We start from the raw sequence: 20,378 nt of genomic DNA on the forward strand, positions 1-20,378 counted from the left end.
ACTGGGACCCTGGCTCCAGGCTCTGAAAACAGTCGCTGCTTCCCCTTGGTTGTTCGTTCTCAGTCTCTGTCACTCAGGTCAACTCTTTAGATCTGTGTTTGATGGTCAGGGTTCGTAGATGGTCATGTATGTGGTTGATTCACTTGTTTTTCCGAGTCTTCTTTGCAAGAAGGATCCGAGGTAGCTTCTACCTAGTCAGTCATCTTGGCACCGCCTCCATTGCCCATTTTTTTGATTGGATTATTTGTCTTTTTGCTGTAGATGTGTTCAATTTTCCTGTAGATTTTAGAGAATAGAACTTTATCGGATTTATCACAGCCAAAATTTTTTTTCCCAGTCTGTAGGTTCTCTGCTAACTTTCTTGGTGAAGTCTTTTGATGACAAAAAGTGTTTAATTTTTAGAAGATCTCAGTTATCTAGCTTATCTTCTGGAGTTTTTGTGTTGTTGGTTGTGTTAGTCATCTAGTGCTGCTGTAAAAGAAATACCACAAGTGGATGGCTTTAACAAAGAGAAGTTTATTTTCTCACAGTAAAGTAGGCTAAAAGTCCAAAATCAGGGCGTCAGCTCCAGGGAAGGCTTTCTCTCTCTGTTGGCTCTGGAGAAAGGTCTTTGTCCTCAATCTTTCCCTGGACTAGGAGCTACTCAGGCGCAGGGACCCCAGGTCCAAAGGACATGCTCTCCTCCCAGTGCTGCTTTCTTGGTGGTATGAGGTCCCCAACTTTCTGCTTGCTTACCTTTCCTTTTATCTCTTGAGAAGTAGTACAGGCCACACCCCAAGGAAACTCCCTTTTCCTTGGATCAGGGAGGTGACCTGAGTAAGGGAGGTACTACAATCCCACCCTACTCCTCTCAGCATAAAATTATAATCACAAAATGTAGGACAACCACACTACTGGGAATCATGGCCTAACCAAGTTGATAAATATATTTTTGTGGGAACACAATTCAATCCATGACATTGGTTATGGTTTGTATCCTGTTAATGCTGTGTATTAGGGCCTCTAGCATTGATCCTATTTTTTCTTCTAAGACCTTCATAGTTTTTGGTTTTATATTTAGGTCTTTGGTCTGTTTTGAATTAGTTTTTGTATGTGGTGTGAGATATGGGTCCTGTTTCATTTTTTGCAGATGGACATACAGTTTTGCCAGAACCATTAGTTAATATGACTGTCTTTTACCCATTTGATGGGCTTTGGGCCCTTGTTGACGATCAGATGACCACAGGTGGATGGATTTACCTCTGGGTTCCCAATTCTGTTCCATTGGTCAATGTATCTGTCGTTGTACCAGTAACAGACTGTTTTGACTGCGATAACTGTATAGTAGGTTCTGAGGTCAGGTAGTGCGAGTTTTTCTATTTTATTCTTCTTCGATAGTGCTTTACTTATCTGGGGCAACTTCCCTTTCCATATAAAGTTAATGATTACTTTTTCCATCTCTTTAAAGAATGTTGTTGGTATTTGGATTGAGATTGCATTGTATTTGTAGATTGCTTTGGGTAGAATTGTCATTTTCACAGTGTTGAGTCTACCTGCCCATGAGCATGGTATGTTTTTCTTTTTATGTAGATTTCCTTTGGTTTCTTGCAGTTGTGTTTTGTAGTTTTCTTTGTATAGGTCTTTTGCATCCCTGGTTAGATTTATTCCTAAGTATTTTATTTTTTTTAGGGGCTATTATAAATGATATTGTTCTCCCGATTTCCTTTTCATTGTTCTCTTTATTAATGTATAGGAATCCAACTGACTTTTGTTTGTTTTTCTTGTATCCTGCTGCTCTGCTGAATCTTTCTATTAGTTCCAGAAGTTTTCTCATGAAGTCTTTTGGGTTTTCTATGTATACTATCATATCATCCAAAAATAGGGACAGTTTTACTTCTTCATGTCCAATTTGGATGCTCTTCATTTCTTTTCCTTGCCTTATTGCTCTAGCTAGGACTCCCAGCACAATGTTAAATAGGAGTGGGGATAAAGGCCATTCTTGTCCTGTTCCTGTACTCAAGGCAAATGTTTTCAGCCCCTCTCCATTAAGAATGATGTTGCCTGTTGGTTTTGTATAGATGCCCTTTATTATGTTGAGAAATTTCCCTTCTATACCTATTTTATTGAGAGTTTTTATCAGGAATGGGTGTTGGATTTTGTCAAATGCCTTTTCCACATTTATTGAGATGATCTTGGGATTGTTTTCTTTTATTTATGTGGTGGATTACATTGATTCATTTTCTAATGTTGAACCATCCTTGCATACCTGGTAGGAATCCTACTTGGTCATGGTGTATTTTTTTTTTTTTTTTTTTGGTATAATGCTGAATTCTATTGGCTAGAATTGTGTTGAGAATTTTTGCATCTATATTCTTGAAAGATATTGGCCTGTAATTTTCTTTTTTTGTAGTGACTTTGCCTGGTTTTGGTATCAGGGTTATACTGGCTTCATAGAATGAATTTGGAAGTATTGCTTCCTTTTCCATGTTCTGAAATAGTTTGAATAGTACTGGTGTAAGCTTTTCTCTGAAAGTTTGTTAGAATTCTCCAGTGAAGCCACCTAGGCCAGGGCTTTTTTTGATTTTTTTTTTTTTTTTTTAATCTTTTCAATCTCTCCTCTTGTGGGTCTTTCAGGTTTTCAACATCATTTTGTGTTAGTTTGGGTAGGTAGTGTGTTTTATCTAGAATTCTTTTTTTTAGTTCTGTGCTCTATTTCTGAGGAAGGTGTGGTGGCCATCACTGAGTTGCCATACCTCAGTTTATAAAAATCTTGAGCTGTGTACACCTACTCCTCATTTATTGACTGTCTTGTTATCCAACATTTTGCATTTACGACAGTAGTGAAAAATCTACTATCTGACTATTTTGTGCATTAATGACATACATTTGGCAGTAACAAACACCAGATGTGAGGCAAGAGTAATGCTGGCTGTGATAGTTAAGGTTATGTGTCAACTTGGCTGGACCATGATTCTCAGTGATTTGGCAGTTATGTAATGGTGTGGTCATCCTCCATTTTCCCATAACACCAATTTTCACACAAAGATCTGGTCTTTGGAACTAACCATGTCAATAAGTGAGGAGTGAGTATAAAGTCATTATGCAAATGTAAAGGTAGTCTGTGAACTTTACCCTACCTAGAGATTAACCAGGAAGGAAGGCCTGGTGATCTACTTCAGAAAATCAGCCAATGAAAACCCTATGGATCACAACAGTACATCAGCAACCAATCATGTAGATGGCAAGGATTGGGCAGTGTTTAGTTCTGTTGTACAAGGGGTCACCATGAGTTGTGGCTGACTTGACAGCAGCTAACAACAACAACAATGACAGAGCCTACCAAGCCCAATTCTAAGGCTACATGTTTACAAAGGCCTGGTTGATTTTGTGAGCACTAACAACTGGAAACCCTGCTGGTGTAGTTGTTAAGTGCTATGGCTGCTAACCAAAGGGTTCGCAGTTCGAATCCACCAGGTGCTTCTTGGAAACTCTATGGGGCAGTTCTGCTCTGTCCTATAGGATCTCTGTAAGTCGGAATCAACTCGACAACACTGGGTTTGGTTTTGGTTGGTTAACAACTGTATTAAGTATGAAAGCTCAGATCATAAGACAAATCAAATTTCCTTCTTCAGGGTATGAACTGATTGCCTTCAGGGCTCAGAAAGGAATTTTTCCCTCTGCTAATTGCACTATGTATAGCAGTGCATACTTGGATACACCCATCAGAAGGGCTGAGTGAAGAAGCAACAGGGTTCACAGTCTCTAAAACGTGAGGTTTGGTCATTGTAGGAGTCAAGATGCTGAACCACCTGTTTTAAGAGTTGCAATTTCTAGTATGTGAGCTAATGTGTTGAAATATGCAGTAATAAATCTCCAAAGAAAGGAAGCTTATAACATTGCAGAACCAATTTAGATACTTCCACATTAATAAATAAAATCTTTAAAGCAGCATGAATATTGAGAATCAATAATCCCTTTCACTGCACTTGTTTCTTAGGTACGAATATGGACTGAGGTTAACACTCAAGATTTCATGTCAACTTAAAAGTCAACTAAGTAAATCGGGTTAAAAGAAATGAAAACAAAACTTAAGTTTGACGCATATCTACACAGGCACTTGAAATGCATAAAACTTTTTTTTCTAAAATTTTCATTTCTTCTTGAACAATTACATTAAAGATTATAAAATGAATTATGAAGACTTTAATCAGTGCCTTAAATCCTGTTAATATGGGTGTTGTTTGAAGCTTATATGAAATATTTTAATCTCATAGTGACCCCAAAAGACAGAGTAGAAGTGTCCCATAGGGTTTCTAAGGCTGTAAATCTTTACAGAAGCAGATTGCTTTAGGGTTGCCGTAAGTCAGATTCTATTCCAAGGCAGTGGGTTTGGTTTTGTTCGGTTTGAAACTTTTTATTAGATTGTCCATATTCAAAATTTATAACTACCTCATCACTTTAACCTATTTTCCCAATGTGAAAAAATACATTTGCATGTGTGTACATATTCCTGACCTTTAGTGAAATGAAAAGAGAATGACCGAATACTTAAGGTATTAGAGCTGCCATTTCATTCAACCAATTAGTGAAGCTGTGCTTTCCATTTGCGAGCCCAGAAAAGAAATCTTATTGACATTGTGTAGGTGTAAAAACAGATTACAGTAGTTTGATATTTATAAATTAGCAATGCACTTTGACATGCAAAAGAAAAACATGAATAACAATTTTTCTCCACTGACAAATTAATAACCACCATAGTAATTAATCCCCGGATATGAAAGAACAATAATATAAAATATACAAGAGGGACATATCTCTTCTTGTCTTCCTCCTACCTGATCAGTTAATCAGTCCTTCCCTCAAGCTAATGAGTGTTATTTGAAACCAAAAGAATTCAAAGGTTTGCGAGACAGATGATACATTAAACAAATGTAATTTAAATCTATTTCTAATACTATTTTCTATTAACAGCTCACATCTTCACAAAATTGAATCATGTACAGAAAGAATACACTTTTTTATCTCACAAATTATCTGAACTAATCTATGACGTGTCTGTCTGCATGCGTGTACATGTGTGTGTGGGCATGTGTGCACATGTATGAGATTGTGTGAGTTTGTGGTAGGACAAAGTCCCAAAATAAGGTTGAGAATCAACACTTTCTTCAAGTCAAATGTAGTAAATGTGGAGATATCAAATGGTGATTTCAAGGGAATCACAAGGGAGTTCCAAACCAAACTCCTTGCAGTTGAGTCATTCCAACTCTTAGAGACCCTTTAGGACAGAGTACAACTGTCCTAGGAGTGACTGGTGTATTTGACCTGCTTCCAAGGAGCAACTGGTAGTTTTGAACTGCCAGCCCTTTGGTTAGCAGCCAAGCTCTTAATCACTGTGTGACAAAATGCTACAAATTCTGTGAGTCCATCAAAAAAGAGTAATTATAAAATTATCATACTCCCAATGTTGTGTTTACTAGAAACAATGGTAAGTAAAAATTTTAAAGAATGATTAAATATTCTATAAAGATTAAGTCATGAAATCATACTGAGAGAGAGAGAATGGAAAAGAGGTACAGAGAGAGATGTGATGAAAATATTGCTAGACAAGAGGCTAGAAAAGCTGAGTTCAAACCTCATCGTTATTATCTGTCGTAGATCTCTACGGGCTGTGCTGTCTTGGAAAAGTACTTCCTCTACCATACAAATGGGAAAAATAAAGCCAACACTGAAGGGTTGCTATGAGCTTTCAAAGAGATAACGTACATGACATCACTTAGCACAGTTTCTGCCTCTTGGGAGATGCCAGATATATGAGTCAAGTTTCTCTTACCAGGAAATTTTCTGTTTCCCATCCCTTCATGCCTGGTACTGCCAGGGCCTCCTCTTACATCCACCTATATTCTCAAAGTGAACCAAACCTAAGAATGTGCCCCTCCTCTGACAGGAAACAGAGTAAAAGAAATTAATTCAGGTCAAGGTACTCTGTGATATTGATTAGTATTAGCAGAACACAGATTCAAAGCCAAGCAGTCTGGCTCCATGCTGTAAAGTTTAGATTCTTTATCACTAGGCCAAATTGTTTTTATACACAAAGGTCAGGAATGTAAAAAATATGTTTCTTTTATATAAACAGAGAGTATACGCATGCTCTGAAAGGAGGACTTGAGTGTTGCCCCATCCTTCTACTGGGTGGGAAAAATATAATAGGTGTGTCAGTCATCTAGTACTGACAGAAATACCACAAGTGGATGGCTTTAATAAAGAAAATTTTATTTTCTCACAGTAGAGTAGGCTAAAATCCAAATTTGGAGTGTCAGCTCCAGGAGAAGGCTTTCTGTCTCTGTTGGCCTTCTCATCAATCTTCCCCCAGACTAGGAGCTTCTATGCGCAGGAACCTCGGGTCCAAAGGATGTGCTCTGTTCCTGCCACTGCTTTCTTGTTGGTATGATGTCCACTGTTTCTCCACTCACCTCCCTACCTTATATCTCAAGAGATTGCTTCAAGACACAATCCAATCTTGTAGATTGAGTCCTGCCTCCCTAACTGCCACCCATCCTCCCTCATTAACATCACAGGGGAAGTATCTACAACATATAGGAAAATCACACAATACCAGGAATCATGGCCCAGCCAAATTGATACATTTTTAGAGGGACATAATTCAATCCACTACAATAGGAATTCCAGAAAAATTTAGCCAGTGACTGAACAGAAGAGACCTGTGCCTCCGGTTCTAGGTAGAAGCTTAGGAGGTGTCTTTCTTCCTTCCCTCCTTCCTTCCCTCCCTCCTTCTTTCCCTCCCTCCCACCCTCCCTCCCTCCCTCCCTTCCTTCCCTCCTTCCGTCCTTCCCTCCTTCCGTTCTTCCCTTCCTTCCCTCCTTCCGTCCTTCCCTCCTTCCCTCCCTCCCTCCCTCCCTCCCTCCCTCCCTTCCTTCCTTCCTTCCTTCCTTCCTTCCTTCCTCCCTCCCTCCCTCCCTCCCTCCCTCCCTCCCTCCCTCCCTTTTTTTCTTTCTCTTTTTTATAGCAGCTTGTTCTGATTCTATATTTGCAATATCCTCTCAAGTATCCCTATAGTCACAAGTTTAACTAATCATTATGTTCTCTTCTTTTTCTTGCACTTTGGGTCATTTTTATGTTTAATTTTGTGTTTTACATCACCTCTTTTTATTTCTTAAAATATTTGCTTATCATTGACTGTTTATTAATTCTTATAAAATAATTACTAGGTGAGTTTTCCAACATAGAATATAATGGCAGTATAATGGAGATAGTTAACTTGTCTCCTCATTGGTGGCATAAATTTTTTATAAAACACCTTCCCTAAATGGAAGTTCTTTCATACAGTATGTTTTAGTCAGATCTCTTAGTTGCAAACAATAAAAATTAGCTGGTTGGTCTAGCAAAAAATTAATTTGCTACAAGGATGTTAAGTCTCCTTCCCTTTCTTTACCTCTTTCCTTCCTTTCCGTTACTGAACGATTCAGTTCAAAGCCATTACTTGGAGCTGAGCAAGAGTGGCATCCATGAGGGAGCCTGGTACAGAGCGTCAAAGTGGAATGAGGTGGCAGCAGCACAGGAGAGCAGGTGGCATGTGCTCAGGTAATCTGAGCAGAGAGGGCAGAGTATTTGCGGGGTGGAGGTGGTGGAGTTCTAGTGTGGGCAGGGTAAGAAGGGCTGTCCTGCAGTGAGTGAGCTGGTGTGTGGTTTGAAAGCTTGAGCTGGATGAGAATGGTGTCTATGCAGGGGTGGTAACCAAAAATCCCCATTGCCATCGAGTCAATTCTGACTCATAGCAGCCCTGTAGGACAGAGTAGAATGCCCTATAGAGTTTCCGAAGATTGGCTGGTGGATTCAAACTGCTGACCTTTTGGTTAGCAGCCAAGCTTTTAACCACTGACTGCACCACCAGGGCTCAATGCAGGGATGGTAGGTGATGTCAAAATCAATCCATTGTAGGGTTTAGAACCTGAGTAGGATGAAGAGGGAGTCCATAAGGGAGAAGAAGGCCTGTCACTTGGTTTTGAAGACTGAACAGTTCAGGATGGAGTATTAGAATCGAAGCACAGTGAGGAAGGCATCTGTGGCCAGGATTGATGTGTGCTGGCACTAACAAGAGATCAGTTAAACGTATGGAAATTGGTTTTTAAAATTAAAATATAGGGAATAATGTGAACCGGGTTTCACAGTGCCCATTAGCAACAATATGAAAATAATAATAAATACGTATATTTCCCAAATATTGGGTTTATTTTTCTTCTAAATTTTATTTATTTTGTTGTTATTGTCGGGAATACACACAGCAAAACATATACCAATTCAAATTTCTACATGTACAATTTAGCAACATTGATTACATTCTTCAAGTTGTGCAACCATTCTCACCCTCTCTGAGTTGTTCTTCCTCCATTAACACAAACTCACTGCCCCCTAAAATCTCTGTCTAAGTCTTCTGAGTTTCTGTTGTCAAATTGATCTGATATAGTTTTTAAAAGACCATAATGCTCAAGGCAGACCTTTTTCACTTGCTAAGCTATTATTCAGTCTTAAGATGAATTCAGGGGAAACTTTTGGCTTGAAGTTTGAGGATTATCTCAGGGCAATAGTTTCAGGGGTTCATCGGCCCTCCATGACTTCAGAAAGTCTAGAGTCCATGAGAAATTGAAATTCTGTTCTACATTTTACTGCTCTTGAATAGGATTCTTCTATGGAATCTTTCATCAGAATGTTCAGTAATGGTAGCCAGGTACCATTGACTTCTAGTCTCAAGGCAAAGAAGACAATTAACCACAAGTTCCATATCCTTCTCCTATTCCTGACTCTCCTCTCCATTGTTCCAGGGGAATAGAGGCCAATTGTTGCCTTTGGACGGCCACTTTTAAGATCCCAGGCACTACACAAAGTAGAACAGAAACACTAAGCACTTTATTAGGCCAGTTAACTGGAATGTTCCAAGGAACCAATATCCTAAACCTACAAACCAAGGAACCAAATCCCATGAGATATTTTGTTGTACATAAGCAGCCTCAGCAGCTTTTTTTTTTCTTTTTTTGGCGTTGCTATAAATGTACCTATCACACAACTTTTGCCAATTTCAACTTTTTACAGATGTACAGCTTATTGACAGCAATTACGCCTGGCTGTGCAACACTACCCTTAATCATGTGATTTTTCCATCACTGTTAACCCCCCTTTTCCACTTCCCTCCATCCCTAGTAACCACTGAGGAGCTTTGGTCTCTGTATATTTGCCTTTTCTTGTCTTCATATAACGAGGTCATATAGTATTTGTCTTTTTGTGATTGACTTATTTCACTCAACATAAAGTCTTCAAGCTTCAGCCATACTGTAGCATGTATCAAGACTTCATTTCTCCTACTGACTTAGTAGTATCCCATTGTATGTATGCACCGCATTTTGTTTATTTATTCATCTGTTGATGAGCATTTAGATTATTTCCACATTTTGGCTACTGTGAATGAACACTGCTACTTCAGTGAACACTGGTGTACAAGTCCTTTTTGAGTCTCTGCTTTCAGGTATGTACCTAGGAGTAGAATTGGGTCATATGGTAGTTCTATTTTTAGTTTTTTGAGGAGCCGTCACACCATTTTCTACAATAGCCATGTCATTCTGCTTTCCTACCAGGAAAGCGTTCCAATTTCCCCACATCTTTGCCAACATTTGTTATTTTATTTTATTTTAAATTTTAGCCATCCTAGTGGAAGTGAAATGGTATCACATTGTGGTTTTGATTTGCATCCCTCTGATGGCTAATGACTCTAAGCATCTTTCCATTGGTTTGGTAGCCATTCGAATGTCCTCTTTGGTGAAATGTCTATTCAAGTCCTTTGTCCATTTTATGATTGGGTTATTTTTCTTTCTGTTGTTAAGTTGTCAAAGCTTTATGTATATTTTGGTTATTAAATTCTTGTCAAATAAGTGGTTTCTGAAGATATTCTCCCAATCAGCAGCTAGTCTTTTCACTTTTTGGGCAATCTTTTGATGAACAAATTTTTAACTTTTATAAGGTCCCATTAATTTATTTTGTCTTTTGCTGTTTGTGTTTTTGTTGTTATGTTAGATAATCCATTGTTGAAAGCCAGGCCTAACAGCATTGCGCCTCCTTGCCCTTCAAAGATGTTTATGGTTTTATTTTGCACATTTAGGCTCTTAATCCTTTTGAATTCGTTTTTGTGCATGGTGTGAGGCCTGGATCCTGTTTCATTTTTCTACATGGGGCAATCCAAAAAACAACCAGGGTTTCCATATAGTATGTTTAAAATCAGGAAATGTGAGTCCTCCTACTTTGTTTTTTCTTTCAACATTGCTTTAGCGATTCAGGGTCTCTTGTCATTCTATGTAAATTTGAGGATTGGTTTTTCTATTTCTGTAAAGAAGGCTGTTGGAATTTTGAAGAAGATTGCATGAAATCTATAGATTGCTTTGGATAGTACTGACATCTTAACAATACTAAGTTTTCCAATCAATGAATATGGAACATTTTTCCATTTACATAAGTCTCCTTTAATCTCTTTCAGCAGTGTTCTATGGTTTTCATTGTATAAGTCCTTCACAGCTCTGGTTAGATTTATTCCTAGGTATTTTGTTCTTTTAGAAGCTATTGTAAATGGAATTTTTTCCCTTTCAGATTTCTCACTGTTGGTGTATAGAAACACAACTGAATTTTCTTTGTTGACCTTGTATCCTGCAACTGTGCTAAATTTCTCTATTATCCCTAGAAGTTTATATATATGGGTATCATTCATGATTAGAGATAAATTTATTTCTTCTTTTCCAATCTGGATACATTTTATTACTTTTTCTTCTAGTATTGCTATGGCTAAGTGTTCCAATACAAATTAAATAGAAGTGGTGATAACAGGCACCCTTGTTTTGCTCCCTATTTCAGGGGGAAAGCTCTTAGTCTTCATTCACTAAGTAGAATGTTGGCCGTAGACTTTTCATATATGCCTTGAATCATACTAAGGAATTTTCCTTGTATTTCAATATCCTTTAGGGTTTTCATCAAGAAAGAGTGTTGGATTTTATCAAATGCTTTTTCTGAATCCATACAGATGATCATGTAGTTCTTTTTCTTTGTTCTATCGATGTGGTGCATTAAGTTGATTGATTTTCTAATGTTGAATCATCCCTGCATTCCTGGAATAAATTCCAAGTTACACTTTATACACCATGACCATATGGTGTATGACTCTTTCAATATGCTGTTGGATTCTCTTTGCTAGTATTTCACTGAAGATTTTTGCATCTATATTCATAATAGATATTGGCTTGTAATTGTCTTTTTTGTGGTGTTTTTGTCTGGTTTGGGTGTCATGGTTACATTTGCTTCATAGAATGAATTAGGAAATATTCCTTCTTTCTCATGTTTTGGAAGAGTTTAAACAGATTTGGTGTCAAGTCTTCTCTAAAAGTTTGGTAGAATTCTCCAATGAAACCACCTGGTCAAGGACTTTTTTTTTGGTGGGGCGGGGATTTTTAATCACTGACTTGGTCTCTTCACTTGTTATGGGTCTGTTGAAACTTTCTATATCCTCTTGAGTAAGTTTCATTAGGTTGCGTGCACCTAAGAACTTGTTCATTCATCTAGGTTATCCAGTTTGTTGCTATACAGTTGTTCATAAAATTGTGTCATAATTCTCTTTATTTCTATTGAGTCAGTCGTAATGTCCCCTCTTTCATTTTTTATTTTGGTTATTGGAATTTTTTTTCTTATTTTCTTTGTCAGCCTTTTTAAAGGTTTCTTGATTTTATTGATCTTATCAAAGAACAAACTTCTGGTTTTATTGATTCTATTGTTTTTCTGTTTTCCATTTTATTTATTTCTACCTGATCTTTGTTATTTCCTTTCTTCTGGTAAGTTTAGCCAGAGTTTGCTCTTCTCTTGTTCCTGGAGTTGTCATGATAGGCTGTTAATTTGCCAAATATTGGTTTTTAATTACTATTCCCACTGAAGGAAATAAGAGGTCATTGAAGAAAGGGTTAATTCCAAGGTTAGATCAGGGACAGTACCAGATGAGCCTAAAATATTTTCTTATGCCAGAAAGGAAGGAAATGCTCAAGTAATAATAGAATTATGTCCCTTCTTTTTTGGAAGAACTCCTAATGACCAAATCAAAGACAATCTGGGTGGCAAAATGAATGCTAGTAAAGGTTTATAACTCATTGAATGAAATAGGAAACCATGTGACTGTATCAAAATTAATAAATAAAGGAATAAAATGAAAGCTTGATGGGATAATTATGACATCTTCCAGAATTTTCCCATTAAGTATTTATTAATTTCAAGCAGCAGTTCCTGGAGCCTTGTTTTTGCCAACGCCTTCAGTGCAGCTTGGACTTCTTCCTTTAACATCATCAATTTTTGATCATATGTTATCTCCTGAAATAGTTGAATGTTGAGCAAATTTTTTTGGTACAGTGACTCTGTGTGTTCCCTCCATCTTCTTTTGATGCTTCTGGCATTGTTCAATTTTTGCTTATCGAATTCTTCAATATTGCAACTCAAAGCTCATATTTTTTCTTTAGTTATTTCTGCTTGAGAAATACCAAGCATGTTCTTTCCTTTCAGTTCTCTAAATTCAGGATTTTGGACATTTCATAATAATACACCTACTCCTCGCTTATCAACATGGTTAGGTTCCAAAGACCAGGCCATTATGAATAATTAACATTATGTGAAAATGGAGGATGACCACATCAGATCACAAAATGGAGGATGACTACATCATTATATAACTGCCCAGTTACATCATTATACAACTGCCATACCACAGAGAGTCATGGTCCAGCCAAGTTCACACGTAATCTTCACCATCACAGAAAGCGTTACTCTCGCTTCACACCTCAGTATTTTTTATTGCCAGATGTATATTGTTAATGAACAAAATAGTTTGATAATAGATTTTTTACTATTGTCATAAAAGTGAAGTGTCAGATAATGAGATAGTCAATAAGTGAGGAGTAGGTGTACTTTATGTTGTCTTCTCAAGTCACCCTTTAAAATTGTCTGCTCAGCTCTTTTACTTCATCACTTCTTCTGTTTGCTTTAGCTATTCTACATTAAAAGGCAACTTTCAGAGTGTCTTCTTACATTCATTTTGGTCATTTCTTTGTTTTCTGTCTTCTTAAGGACCATTTGCTTTCTTCATACATGATATCCTTGATGTCATCCCACAACTCTTCTATTCTTCAATCATTAGTGTTCAATTCATCAAATCTATTCCTGAGATGGGTTTAGGTGGGATACACTCAAGGTATACTCAGTTGTCTATGCCAAGAAATTTGGAAGAGATCTACCTGGCAAACTGACTAGAAGAGATCCATGTTTGTGCCCATTCCAAAGACAGGTGATCCAATGGAATGCAAAAATTATCAAATATTACCATTAATATCACACGCAAGTGAAATAATGCTAAGATAATTTAAAAAATGACTGCAGCAGTATATTGACAGGGAACTCTCAGAAATGCAAGCTGGTTACAGAAGAAGAAATGGAACAAGGGATATCATTTGCTTATGTCAGATGGATCTTGGCTGTAAGGAGAGAATAACAGAAAGATGTCTACCTATGTTTTATTGATCATGCAAAAACATTCAATTGTGTGGATCATAACAAATTATAGATAATATTGGGAAGAACAGGAATTCCAAAACAGTTAAGCTCATATGAAATCTGTATATAGACCAAAAGGCAGTATTTTGAACAGAAGAGGGTACTGCATGGTTTAAAATCAGTAAAGGTGTGTTTCAGGGTTGTATCTTTTCACTATACTTATTCAATTTGTCTGCAGGGCAAGTAGTCAGAGATTCTGGACTATAAGATGAAGAGCACGACATCAGGTTTGGAGGAAGACTCATTAACGATCTGTTATATGCAGATGACACAACCTTGCTGAAAGTCAAGAGAACTTTAAGGACTTACTGATGAAGATCAAAGACTACACAGCCTTTAGTATGAATTACACCTCAACATAAACAAAGCAAAAATCCTCACAATTGGACCAACACACAACATCAGGATGAACAGAGGAAATACTGAAGTTGTCAAGGATTTCATCTTCCTTCTATCCACAATCAACAAACATGGACGCAGCAGTCAAGAAATCAAACAATATATTGCATTGGGCAAATCTGCTGCAAAAGACCTCTATAAAATTTCCAAAATCAAAGATGTCACCTTGAGGACTAAAGTGTCCCTGATGCAAGCCATAGTATTTTCAATTGCCTCACGTGCATGTGCAAGCTCAACAATGAATAAGGAAGACCGAAGAACAGTTGATGCCTTTGAATTATGGTGTTGGTGAAGACTATTGAATACACCATGGACTACCGGAAGAACAAACAAATCTATTTTGGGTGAAATACAGCCAGAAAGTTCATTAGAAGTGAGGACGGCAACATTTTGTCTCATGTACTTTGAACATGTTATCAGGTGGGACCAGTTCCTGGAGAAGGACATCATTCTTGATTAAGTAGAGGGTACCAAGAAAGAGGAAGACCCTCAATGAGATGGATCGACACAGTGGCTGAAGCAAAAAGTTCAAACTTGGCAACAATTGTAAGGGTGGTGCAGGACCAGGCAGCATTTCATTCTGTTGTCCTTAAGGTTATTATGAGTCAGAACTGTCATGATAGCACCTAGAAACTACAACAAATTCAAATGGTAAAGGAGTAACTTACAATGCTTGATAAAAACCATCTGATATAAGTTAACTTCTTCAGTAATGGAACACATCAAAATTGTGTGTCACCAACTAGGGTGCAATACGAAGAACACAGCATCATGTCTGTGTTATACACACAACCTGAGTCTAATTGTGAGCAAACATCAGGCAAATAAAAACTGATGAATATTTCTACAAAATAATTGCTTTATTCAGCAATGCCAAAATAATGAAAGTCAAAAAAAAGGCTAGGGAACACTTCCAGATTGAAGGTGAGTGAAGAGAAATGACACCTAAATGCAATATGCAATTTTGGATGGGATCCTTCTTCTGTAACGATCTGTGACAACTGGTGAAACAAAGAAATGGGATATGATTATTAGACGGTAGTGATATATCAATGTAAGTTTCATAATTTGATGGTTGATTTGTGATTAATTCCCCAGGTGTCTGTCAGTTTGTTGTACTGTGGTGGCTTGCATGTTGCTGTGGTGCTGGAACATATGCCACCAGTATTCAAATACCAGCAGGGTCATCCAAGGTGGACAGGTTTCAGCTGAGGTTCCAGAGTAAGACAGACTAGGAAGAAGGACCTGGCAGTCTACTTCTAAAAAATTAGCCAGGAAAAACTTATGAAGAGCAGCGGAACATTGTCTGGTATAGTGCCAGAATATGAACCTCTAAGGTTGAAAGGCAATCAAAATACGACTGGGAAAGAGTTGCTTCCTCAAAGTAGAGTCGACTTAATGAAGTGGATGGAGTCAAGCTTTTGGGATCTTCATTTGTTGATGTAGCACAACTCAGAACAAGAAGAAACAGCTGCAAATATCCATTAATAATAGTAACATGGGATGTACAAAGAATGAATCTTAGAAAATTGGAAGTTATCAAAAACTTAATGGAACATATGGATATTCTAGGCATTAGTGAGCTGAAATGGACTGGTACTGGCCATTTCGAATTGGACAATCATATGGTCTACTATGCTGGGAATGACAACTTGAAGAGAAATGATGTTGCACTCATCATCAAAAAGAACATTTAAAGATCTATCCTGACATACAACACTGCCAGTGATAGGATAATATTCATATCCCTACAATGAAGATCAGTTAATACAACTATTATTCAAATTTACACACCAAACATTAAGGCCAAAGATGAGGAAACTGAAGATTGTTTACCAACTTCTGTAGTCTGAAATTGATCAAACATGCAATAAAGATTCATTAATAGGTACTGGTGATTGGAGCACAAAAGTTGGAAAGAAAGAAGAAGGATCAGTAGTTGGAAAATATGGCCTTTGTGATAGAAATGATGTGGGAGAATGTATGATAGAATTTTGCAAGACCAATGACTTCTTCATTGCAAATACTTCTTTCAACAACATAAACAGCAACTATACAGGTGGACCTAACCAGATGGAATATGCAGGAATCAAATTAATTACATATGTGGAAAGAAACTATGGAAGAGCTCAATATCAACAGTCAGAACAAGGCCAGCAGCTGACTGGGGAACAAATCATCAGTTGCTTATATGCAAGTTCAAGTTGAAATTGTGGAAAATTAGAACAAGTCCATGAGGTCCAAAAGATGACCTTGAGAATATTCCACCTGAATTTATGCATTGAACACTAATGATCAAAGTTCAGGGGAGTTGTGGGATGACATTAAGGACATCATATATGATGTTTAATGAAAACACAGGAAAGAAAGAAAAAGCAAAAATGAATGTCAGAAGACTCTGAAACTAGCTCTCGAAAATAGAGTAGCTAAAGACAAAGAAAGAAATGATGAAGTACAAGAGCTGAACAGAAGATTTCAAAGGGTGGCTCAAGAAGACAAAGCATTATAATGAAATGTGCAAATACCTAGAGTTGGAAAACCTAAAGGGAAGAACACACTTGGCATTTCTCAACCTGAAAGAACTGAAAAGAAAATTCAAGCCTCGAGTTGCAAATTTAAATGACTTTAGTGGGAAAATATTAAATGATGAAGAAGCATCAAAGGAAGATGGAAGGAATACAGAGTCACTGTACCAAAAACAACTGGTTGGCATTCAACCATTTCAGGAGGTAGCATATGATCAAGAAACAATGGTACCGACAGAAGAAATCCAAGCTACACGGTGGCACTGGCAAAAAACAAGGCTCCAAGAATTGATGGAATACCAAATGAGATGTTTCAACAAAAGGATGCAGCACTGGAAGCGCTCACTCCTCTATGTCTAGAAATTTGGAAGACAGTTACCCAGCCAACCAACTAGAAGAGATTCATATTTGTACCCATTCCAAAGAAAGGTGATCCAACCAAATGTAGAAATTATCGAACAGTATCATTAAGATCACACACATAAAATTTTGCTGAAGAGCGTTCAAAAGTGGTTTCATCAGTACATTGACAGGGAACTGCCAGAAAGTCAAGCTGAATTCAGAAGAGGACATGGAACAAGGGGCATCATTACTGATGTCAGATGGATCTTGGCTGAAAGCAGGGACTACCATAAAAATGTTTACCTGCATTTTATTGACTATGCAAAGGCATTCGACTGTGTGGATCTCAACAAGTCATGGATATCATTACAAAGAACTAGAATTCCAGAACACTTAATTGTGCTTACGTGGCAACAGGACATAGACCAAAAGGCAGTTGTTCAAACAGAACAAGGGGATGCTGCATGTTTTAAAATCAGGAAAGTTATGTTTTAGGGTTGTATTCTTTTACCATACTTATTCAATCTGTATGCTAAGCAAATAATCAAAAAAGCTGGACTATGTGAAGAAGAATGCAGCATCAGGATTGGAGGACGACTCATTCACAACCCAAGATATGCAGAGGACACAATCTTGCTTGCTGGAAGTGGCATAACATAGTTTATAAAGAAAATGTTCTACATTCCACTTTGGTGAGTAGTGTCTCGGGTCTTAAAAGCTTGTGAATGGCCATCTAAGATACTCCACTGGTCTCACCCCATCCAGAGCAAGGGAGAATGAAGGAAACCAAAGACATGGGGGGAGGGTTGCTCCAAGGGATTAATGGGCCACAGCTAGCATAGCCTCCACCAAACTGAGTCCAGCACAGCGAGGTGGTTCCCTGCTACCACCACTGACTGCTCTGACAGCGATCACAGTGGAGGTTTCCAGACAAAGCTGGAGAAAAATGTAGAATAAAATTCTAACTCACAAGAAAGACCAGACTTACTGGCCTGACAGAGACTGAGAAACCCCGAGAGCATGGCCCCCGGACAATGTTTTAGCTCAGTAATGAAGCCACTCCTGAGGTTTACCCTTCAACCAAAGATTAGACAGGCCCATAAAACAAAACAAGACTAAAGGGGCACACCAGCCCAAGGACAAGGGCTAGAAGGCAAAAGGGGACAGGAAAGCTGGTAATAAGGAACCCAGAATCAAGAAGGGAGAGTGTTGACATGTCATGGGGTTGGTAACCAATGTCATAAAACAATATGTGCACTAATTATTAATGAGAAACTAGTTTGTTCTGCAAACCTTCACCTAAAGTACAATAATAAAAAAATATAAAAAAAAGAAGCGAGAGGGCAGGAGAAGAGAGGTCAAGGTACCTATTCTCCCAGTTCCATTTCTCTCAGGTTACCACAGATTGGCTTTCTTCCCTGACCACACCTCCTAAGAGGTGCCCCATAGGTATCCTCTGTGGGTTCCAGTAACCACTTCCCTCTCCCTTGTCTCTTCAGGCCTTCACATTGGTCAGTAGCTACTTCCCAGTGTTGCTAGCCCTGGTGTGCTATATTGACTTTCATGATTTCTGTAAATCCTGCTTACAACTTAAAAATAAAAAAGACTACAGCTTTCAGTATGGATTACACCTTAACATAATGAAAACAAAAATCTTCACAGCTAGACCAACAAACAGTATTATAAAAAATGAAGAAAAGATTGAAGTTGTCAAGGATTTCATTTTACATGGATCCACTATCAATGCCCATGGAAGCAGCAGCCAGAAATTAAATGACACATTGCATTGGGAAAATCTGCTGCAAAAGACCTCTTTAACATGTGACACAGTGTGAAACAGTGGCTGAAGCAACGGGCTCAAACATGGCAACTATTGTGAGGATGGCACAGGACCAAGCAGTGTTTCGTTCTCTTGTACATAGGCTTGCTATGAGTCAGAACTGGCTCAATGAACCTAACAACAACATTGTGATTAATTAGATAAATTTCCGATTCCTCAAATAGTGCCAGAAAAATAAATTTTGTACACTTCTTACAATTAATTTTCTTTTTACCTCAAGATTGTCTCAAAAAACATTAAAAAGAACATGAGGTGAAGAGCCAAGCTTAAAGGCAAGAAGAAACAATGCCCTAAATAATGACACAGAAGTGGTCTATGAGTCTTTCACTGCTGCACATCAACAAGCACAAAATGTCATGGCTTGAACCACCAACATCAGAAAATGGAGCTTCTCCACATGCCTCTGCCTCTGGGGAGCCTGCAATGTCCTTTGTGACCTAGAATGAGTTTCCATATCCACAGGTTTTTGTAGTTGTTGTTGTTAATATTTGGTTGGTTATTTTTTATTTGTTTTGGTTTGTTTTATTTTCTTCTATGCAGTAGCTTCTGCTTCAAAATCTAGAATAGCCGTGTCTTATCCTCTGAGTCTGTTATATGCCTGTGCCTAGCTGTAAGGGCAGATAAGACAGCAAATGCCCTTTTTATTCTGGAAAGTTTGTAGTAAAAGATATTCACTGCCTTCCATCAAACACATGAGGTGAGGAATTCCCTGAATGTAAGTTGAGGCAACTAAATAAAAGAATATTTAAAAACTTCAATACAATGTACCTATTCCTCACTTGAAACCCTGGCGGGGTAGTAGTTAAGATCTAGAGCTGCTAACCAAAAGGGGGGTAGTTTGAATCCACCAGGTGCTCCTTGGAAACTGTATGGGGCAGTTCTATGCTGTCCTATAGGGTCACTATAAGTCAGAATCAACTCCACTGCATTGGGTCTTGGGGTAGTCCTCACTTACTGACTATCTCATTATCTGATATTTTGCATTTATGACAAGAACTAAAAATCTACCATCTAACTATTTTGTGTATTAACGAGGAGCAGAGCCAAGTCTAGAGGGTAAGGAGGAAGAGTCTAGTAGGCTACAAGTCCAAATTCAGGAAGTCAGCTTCAAGGGAAGGCTCTCTCTCTCTAATGGCTCTGGAGAAAGGTCCTTGTCATCAATCTTGCCCTGGTTGAAAAGCTTCTCAGCACAGGGACCCTGGGTCCAAAGGATGCGCTATTCTCCTGGCTCTTATTTCTTGGTGGTTTGAGGTCCCCATGTCTCTCTGCTTGCTTATCTCTTTTACATATCGAAAGATACCGGCTTAAGACACAAAGTAATCTTGTAGATTGCGTCCTGCCTCATTAACATAACTGCTGATAATCCTGCCTTGTTAAGATCATAGAGGTAGCATTTACAACACACAGGAAAATCACATCAGATGACTAAAGGATGGATAATCACATGACACTGGGAATCGTGGACTAGCCAAGTTGACACACATTTTTGGGGGGACACAATTCAATTCATAACACACTGGGAGCACCCGATGGGTGGTGAGAAACTGGTGGGGGGAGGGGGACTAGTGCCAAAGACAGGGTGAGACCCGAATCTTGAGTAATGCTGATTTTGGCATAACAACCTGGTCTTTGGAACCTAATCATGTTAATTAGTGAGG

Source organism: Loxodonta africana, chromosome 5, assembly GCF_030014295.1.
Source record: "Loxodonta africana isolate mLoxAfr1 chromosome 5, mLoxAfr1.hap2, whole genome shotgun sequence".
Taxonomy (NCBI): Eukaryota; Metazoa; Chordata; class Mammalia; order Proboscidea; family Elephantidae; genus Loxodonta; species Loxodonta africana.